This window comes from Mustelus asterias, chromosome 26 (genome assembly GCF_964213995.1).
Source record: "Mustelus asterias chromosome 26, sMusAst1.hap1.1, whole genome shotgun sequence".
Lineage (NCBI taxonomy): Eukaryota > Metazoa > Chordata > Chondrichthyes > Carcharhiniformes > Triakidae > Mustelus > Mustelus asterias.
This window is the reverse complement of record NC_135826.1, coordinates 44,206,641-44,215,376: the sequence shown is the minus strand read 5'-3', so window position 1 is coordinate 44,215,376 and position 8,736 is coordinate 44,206,641.

The window sequence follows — 8,736 nt, the reverse complement described above, 5'->3', positions numbered from 1 at the left end:
TGGCAGGTAGGATAGCTGAGGAACAGTGGAGGATTTTTAAGGAGATCCTTTTCAGTTCTCAGCAAAAATATATTCCAGCAAAAAACAAGGATTGTAAGAAAAGGGAGAACCAGCCGTGGATAACGAAGGAAATAAAGGAGAGTATTAAAATAAAAACAGCTGCGTACAGAGTGGCCAAAAATAGTGGAGAAACAAGTGATTGGGAAAAATTTAAGAAACAACAAAGAGAGACTAAGAAAGCGATAAAGAAAGGAAGGATAGACTATGAAGCTAGGCTAGCAATTAATATAAAAAATGATAGTAAAAGTTTTTATAAATATATAAAAAGGAATAGAGTGGCTAGAGTGAATGTTGGACCCTTGGAGGACGAGAGGGGGGAGTTAATAGTGGGAAATGAGGATATGGCTGAGTCTTTAAATAAGTTTTTTGTGTCAGTCTTCACGGTGGAGGACACAAATAGTTTGCCAAATATTAACGATAGAGGGTTGGCAGCAGGAGAAATACTTAATACGATTAATGTTACCAGAGAGGCAGTGCTGGGTAGACTAATGGGACTGAAGGTGGACAAGTCCCCGGGTCCGGATGGAATGCATCCCAGGGTATTGAAAGAAATGTCAGAGGTAATAGTGGATGCGTTAGTGATTATTTATCAAAACTCGTTGCATTCTGGGGTAGTGCCGGTTGATTGGAAAACGGCTAATGTTACGCCGCTGTTTAAAAAAGGAAGGAGACAAAAGGCAGGTAACTATAGGCCGGTCAGCTTAACGTCTGTAGTAGGGAAAATGCTGGAATCCATTATTAAAGAGGAGATAGCAGGGCATCTGGATAGAAATGGTTCGATCAATCAGACGCAGCATGGATTCATGAGGGGAAAGTCGTGCTTGACGAACATGTTGGATTTTTATGAAGATGTGACTAGGGCGGTTGATGGAGGAGAACCGGTGGATGCGGTGTTTTTGGATTTCCAAAAGGCGTTTGATAAGGTGCCCCATAAAAGGCTGCTGAAGAAGATTAGGGCACACGGAGTTGGGGGTAGTGTGTTAAAGTGGATTGGGGACTGGCTATCCGACAGGAAGCAAAGAGTCGGAATAAATGGGTGTTTTTCCGGTTGGAGGAAGGTAACTAGTGGCGTGCCGCAGGGATCGGTACTCGGGCCGCAACTGTTTACCATTTATATAGATGATCTGGAGGAGGGGACGGAGTGTAGGGTAACGAAGTTTGCAGACGACACAAAGATAAGTGGAAAAGTGAATCGTGTGGAGGACGGAGAAGATCTGCAGAGAGATTTGGACAGGCTGAGTGAGTGGGCGAGGATATGGCAAATGGAGTATAACGTTGAGAAATGCGAGGTTATACACTTTGGAGGAAATAATAACAAATGGGATTACTATCTCAATGGAAACAAATTAAAACATGCTACCGTGCAAAGGGACCTGGGGGTCCTTGTGCATGAGACGCAAAAGCCCAGTCTGCAGGTACAACAGGTGATCAAGAAGGCAAATGGGATGTTGGCCTATATTGCGAGGGGGATAGAATATAAAAGCAGGGATGTCTTGATGCACCTGTACAGGGCATTGGTGAGGCCGCAGCTGGAATACTGTGTGCAGTATTGGTCCCCTTATATGAGGAAGGATATATTGGCATTGGAGGGAGTGCAGAGAAGGTTCACCAGGTTGATACCGGAGATGAGGGGTTTGGATTATGAGGAGAGGCTGAGGAGATTGGGTTTGTACTCGTTGGAGTTTAGAAGGATGAGGGGGGATCTTATGGAGACTTATAAGATAATGCGGGGGCTGGATAGGGTGGAGGCGGAGAGATTCTTTCCACTTAGTAAGGAAGTTAAAACTAGAGGACACCGCCTCAAAATAAAGGGGGGTCGGTTTAAGACAGAGTTGAGGAGGAACTTCTTCTCCCAGAGGGTGGTGAATCTCTGGAATTCTCTGCCCACTGAGGTGGTGGAGGCTACCTCGCTGAATATGTTTAAGGCGCGGATGGATGGATTCCTGATCGGTAAGGGAATTAAGGGTTATGGGGATCAGGCGGGTAAGTGGTACTGATCCATGTCAGATCAGCCATGATCTTATTGAATGGCGGGGCAGGCTCGAGGGGCTAGATGGCCTACTCCTGCTCCTATTTCTTATGTTCTTATGTTCTTATGTAATATAAGGTAAGTCCATTCAGAAGTCTGATAACAGCTGGGAAGAAGCTGTTCTTGAGTCAGTTGGTATGTGATCTCAGAATTTTGTACCTTTTTCCAGATGGAATAAGGTGGAAGAGAGTATACCTGGGGTGCGTGGGGTCCTTAATTATGCTAGCTGTTTTTCCGAGGCAGCAGGAAGTGTAGATGGAATCAGTGGATGGGAAGCTGGTTTGCGTGATGGACTGGGCTTCATTCATGACCCTTCGTAGTTTCTTGCGGTCTTGGGCCGAGCAGGAGCCGTACCAAGCTGTGATATATCTGGAAAGGACGCTTTCTTTTTCACGGGCAGCTTTGGTGACCTTGGGTGGAATTTGATGCCCCTCCCCTTCCCAGAAGGCTAGTTTTTAGGTGGGGTGGCAGCAACGTAATTGGCTGGGAGAGTGAAGGGCGGAGATCCACTCGCCTCCCGCCCCCATCCAGTCTGGAATGGGCTGGTTTGAACAGGCGAATTCTCCCAGGTGTCCTGCCCAATGTTCATTCCTCTATCAGCACGACTGAATCAGATGATCTGGTCATCATCCCATTGCTTTGTTTGTGGGATCTTGCTGTGTACAAATTGGGCTACTGCATTTCTTACATTACAACAGGGACTACATTTAACAAAGTCCTTCAATGGCTGTCTAGAGCTTTGGGAGGTCCAGTGGTTGTGACAGGTACTATATAAATTCAGGTCCTGAGATTCAAAGGATTTGCGACACTCTTGAGGGCACATTGATAGATGGAAGTCTGATTGCACGGACTAAATCAATGCCTCACTGGAGGAGGCCATTCAGCCCATCATGACTTGTACTAAAAAACACAAGTGAGAGAGAATCAAACAGCCCACAGGAGTTTAAAGTTTATTTATTAGTGTCACAAGTAGGCTTACATTAACACTGCAATGAAGTTACTGTGAAAATCCCCTCCAGTGCCCGTTCGGGTACACTGAGGGAGAATTTAGCATGGACAATGCAACTAACCTGCACATCTCTCTGATTGTGGGAGCAAACCGGAGCACCCGGAGGAAACCCACGCAGACATGGGGAGAGCATGCAGACTCTGCACAGGCACCGGAGCCGGGAATCGAACCCGGGTCCCCGACGTGGTGAGGCAGCAGTGCTAACCACCGTGCCGCCAAAATTTAATAAGGAAATATTACTACAATATAATGTCCTGTAAATCAGAATGTGAGAGCTTGAAGAATGTCTGTTCCAGCAATTCAATTGGTGAGCCAGTAGTTTCATTTAAATATCAGAAACAAACATTTGGGAAGATGGGGTAGAGAGTGGAGAGTTTGGGATTTACCAGCGAGCAGTGTCTGGGGGGATAACATTCCTCCTGTTGGGGTGTGTGTGTTACTGACACTGTGAACACAAGTGGGAATTTCCTCGGGTCACGGTGTGTCAGTGACAAGGAAGAGTTAACCTTTTCCAAGATTCATAAATGAACTGATAACATCCATAAGGGAGTCCTGGTGCGCAAATCCTTTCCAATTCTTCACCTTTCTGACTTGTTTCTCAGGAATTTGAGTTAATAGGTTGAGTTGATATGAGGGTGTTGGGACTGGCAGATGGAGTCTGCGTATGTTGAAGTGATCGGAAAGATGCAGAAATGATTAACGGAAGAGGACGTCGTCCCTTTTGTCGATTTGGACAATCATTGTGATGACTCTCCAATCGCCACTTTGTAAAATTCACCCCAAAGATTCACAGAATCTTTCCCAAGGTTTTGCAAAGGAATAGGTTTGCTCAGTAACAAAGTGCGACCCGGGTAAGTTGCTGATACTCTTGGTTAATATATTATTGGCATATTAGCTCATGTGAAAGTATCAGTCTGTGCTCTCTGCATGAATAGACACGCATCACCTCGGCCCTCAATGTCACATCGCAGCCCAGCAGGGCAGTCATTTCCCTTTATCTCATCTTCCATTTCTGGTGTGTGAATATCTATAATCCGTGCACACACTCTCATAGACACAGCAAAACCCGGCATGTACACAGAGAAAACCTCCACACACACAAACTCTACACACGCACACACATGTACACACAGACAAACACGCACACACACTCACACAAACAAACTCTACAGATACACATACACACACAAACTCTACAGATACACACACATACACACACACAAACTCTACAGATACACAAAAACTCTACAGACACACACAAACTCTACAGATACACACACACACAAACTCGAGCGACACACAAACTCTACACACGCACACACATGTACACACAGACAAACACGCACACACACTCACACACACACACACAAACAAACTCTGCAGATACACATACACACACAAACTCGAGCGACACACAAACTCTACACACACACACACATGTACACACAGACAAACACGCACACACACTCACTCACACACACACACAGACACACACAGACACACACAAACTCTACAGTGTTATGGTTCAGGTCAGAAACTCCAAAGTGTTTTATGAAGCCCGCCTGAATCATACATCATATATATTTTATGTCTCAGAAAACTGTGATTTAGAAGATGTCATAGAAGACAGAGGGTAGCAGTGGAAGGGTTTCTGAATGAAGGGCTGTGACAAGTGGTGTTCCTCAGGGTTCAGTGCTGGGACCTTTGCTGGTTGTAATATATATAAATGATTTGGATGAAAATGTAACTGGATTGATTAGTAAGTTTGCGGTCGACACAAAGGTTGGTGGATTTGCGGATAGTGATGAGGACCATCAAAGGATACAGCAGGATATAGATCAGTTGGAGACTTGGGCAGAGAGATGGCAGATGGAGTTTAATCGGGACAAATGTGAGGTAATGCATTTGCAGATAGGAAATATACAGTAAATGGCAGAACCCTTAAGAGTATTGATAGGCAGAGGGATCTGGGTGTCCAGGTACACAGGTCACTGAAAGTGACAACGCAGGTGGAGAAGGTAGTCAAGAAGGCATACGGCATGCTTGCCTTCATTGGCCGGGGCATTGAATTTAAAAATTGGCAAGTCATGTTGCCGCTTTATAGACCTTAGTTAGGCTGCACTTGGAATATAGGGCCCGATTTTACCAACAAGTTGCGCCCATTTTCGGGCATGAAAACTTGGTAAAGTCAGGCGTGAGGCAAGTAGCGCGATCCGCGACTGCCTCTGCGCCCGTTACCCCTTTACCAAGCAGCTAAAATGGCTGCGATCGGCACCATGCCCAAAATGGGCGCAACGTCAAATTAAATGCATTTGCATGCATTTATATTGACTTAATGGGCTGGATGTCCAAACTTACCGGCATTTCCTCCTTTACCATCGTGTTCGCCATCCAGATTCGGCACAAAACAGATATGCTCGGCAGAGGTCTGTTTGAGGCGCTCCAGCTTCTGAGGAGATAACATCAGAGCTTCCAGCAGCTCTCTAACTCAGATCAGTGGTGGGGGGCAGAGGAAGGCAGGCCAGATGGATCTCTGATGGCGGGGGGGGGCGGGGGGGGGAGGAAGAAGGCGGGCCAGATGGATCTCCAGTGGGAGGTAAGGAGGGAGGCAGGCCAGATGGTTCTCTGGTGAGGGTGTGAGGGTGGGGGGCGGGGTAGGGGAGGGAGGCCAGATCGTTCTCTGGTGGGGGGGAAGAGGGAGGCGGGCCAGATGGTTCTCTGGTGGGGGGAGGGGCGGTGGAGCAGGAGCAGGGGCAGGGGGGTCCGCTGCCACTCTGCATGTGATCGGTGGGGGGTAAGGGAGGTCCGCTGCCACTCTGTGTGTGATCGGTGGGGGGGGGGGGAAGTAGGGCAGGGGGTCGCGATCGGTCTGGGTAGTGGGGGGGGTGGGGGAATAAGGGGAACATTATGGTGTGGGGGTGGGGAAATGTCTGTCGGAGCCAGGGGGAGGCATTATCCGGCCCGGGAGGGATGTGACAGGGGAGAGTTTTTCAATTTTTTTTACTGCGCATGCGCAGCTGAAGGCTCCGATCGGAGCAGCAGCATTTCAGGCACGGTAACTCCCACCCACAGGCTTGTGCAGCGTGATTCAGAATTGCTGATATTTTTTCAGGTGGAGTGCATATGGGGGCGCTTGAGAAAAGGTTTACAAGTTGGATCTGAATCACTCCCAGATCCAACACTTAGAATCAAATGGTAAACAGTGTTCAATTCTGGTCGCCACACTACCGGAAGGATGTGGAGGCTTTGGAGAGGGTACAGAAGAGATTTACCAGGATGTTGCCTGGTATGGAGGGCATTAGCTATGAGGAGAGGTTGGAGAAACTTGGTTTGTTCTCACTGGAACGACAGACGTTAAGGGGTGACCTGAAAGAAGTCTACAAGATTATGAGGGGCATGGACAGAGTGGATAGTCAGAAGTTTTTTCCCACGGTGGAAGAGTCAATTACTATGGGGGAAAAGGTTTAAGGTGCGAGGGGCAAGGTTTAAAGGAGATGTACGAGGCAAGGTTTTTCACAGAGGGTGGTGGATGCCTGGAAGTCGTTGCCGGGGGAGATAGTGGAAGCAGATACGATAGTGACTTTTAAGGGGCGTCTTGACAAATACATGAATGGGATGGGAATAGAGGGATATGATCAACGGAAGAGTAAGGGGTTTTAGTTCAGTCAGGCAGCATGGTCGGTGCAGGATTGGAGGGCCGAAGGGCCTGTTCCTGTGCTGTAATTTTCTTTGTTCCTTGTTCTATGTCTTGAATTTGGCCAGGGTTGGCATGATAAGCATGATTCAGGTATGATTCAAATGACCCATTAGGGAGCTTTTATCAAACAAAGTTTATTTGAGAATATAGTTAAGATGTATCGTAAGAAAATTAGCAAAACCTTTTATCAATTACAAACAAGAAACAAGAGAACCACTATAATGTATAATGAATATCTCTAATGTGTTCCAATTAAAACTAAAACTCATAGACACCACCCTTTAAACAGATTTAACACTGCACAGGCTAAAGCTCACATGATACTGGAATTCAGTTCCCTGTGTGGAATGCTGATTTCAAATGATCTTGAAAACTAAAGCAGCTTGTCGTCATCAGCTCCCCAAAACATCAAAGACACAGATTCTTTACTGGAGTGTGTCAATAAGCCTTTCTTTCAGCTAACTGATAAAACTTTCAAAGCAACACAGGGAGAGAAAGAGACTTCTTTTCCAGCTTGCTTCTCAGACTGCCTCTAACACTGCAGCCAAAACGAAACAAAAAACAACCCTTGTCACCTGACTAGCATACAGTTTTTGTTCTCCTCCCACCAATGACATCATCTAGGCCATGATGTGGAGATGCCGGCCTTGGACTGGAGTAGGCACAGTAAGAAGTCTCACAGCACCAGGTTAAAGTCCAACAGGTTGACTCAGTTGATGAAGGGGCAGCGCTCCGAAACCTTGTGATTCCAAATAAACCTGTTGGGCTTTAACCTGGTGCTGTGAGACTTCTTACGTCATCTGAGGCATAATTTTTTAAAAAACTTTCTTAGAGGGACACTAACATCACAACAGACACACACACTCAAGGATAAGCATGATATGTTTCACTTCAGGTATAATTCAAGTGACCCACTAGGGAGATTTTATCAAACAAAGTTTAAGAATATAGTTAACATGTATAGTAAGAAAGTTAGTAAGAACTTTTATCAATTACGAACAAGAAACGCACACACACACAAACTCTAGACACACACACACACAAACTCCACACAAATAGATGCAGAAACACAAACCAGGAACTAACTAGAAGTCAGTCCCTCCCGATATAATGATTTTCTTGCTAAACCATCAAGCCAATGGAATGGGGGTGGAGGAATGTGACGTGACACAAGAGATCCCGTGTAACAAGTGACAGAGGGAACGCAGCACCTAATTCACAATATACAACCAGTAAAATACCCTCAATAAACCCAGCAGGACAGAGACATCAGGGTGTTACATGGCATTAAGCTCCCTCTACATTGCCCCATCAAGTACTCCCTGGGTAGAAACAGCATGGATTAGACACAATGTAAAGAAAGCTTCCTCCACAAGCCCTAATCAGATACAGAGTAAAGCCCTGCCCCATGTAGTTACCCCTGAACTGGTTGGGCATGGATTAGAACTGAGTGAATTGCTCATGATATCCTCAAGATCAGCTACAGAGTGGAGCTTGCTCCATTCTCCTCTGATGTGGCTTGCCCTGAAACCAGAGAAACTGTCCATCATTTACATTTACTGGAAATTTCCTGCACCCCAATTACAAACCTCCCTGGAGGTCAGACATTCCCCGGAGGTCAGATCTTACCTGGAAGTCAGATCCTCTCTGGAGGTCATGACCCTCTCTGATGTCAGTGCCAATTCAATGTCAACTTGTGAATTCGAGTTAGTTTTGTTCTGTGTTTCCGTCACAAACAAGAACTGAACAGAGACAGATTTATAAATGAGATGTATGTGAAATGAATCGACAATAGACTACAGGGCTGGGATCACACTGATCACAATAAGAAGTCTCACAACACCAGGTTAAAGTCCAACAGGTTTATTTGGTAGCACAAGCCACAAGCTTTCGGAGCACTGCTCCTTCGTCAGGGTGAGTGGGAGTTCTGTTCACAAACAG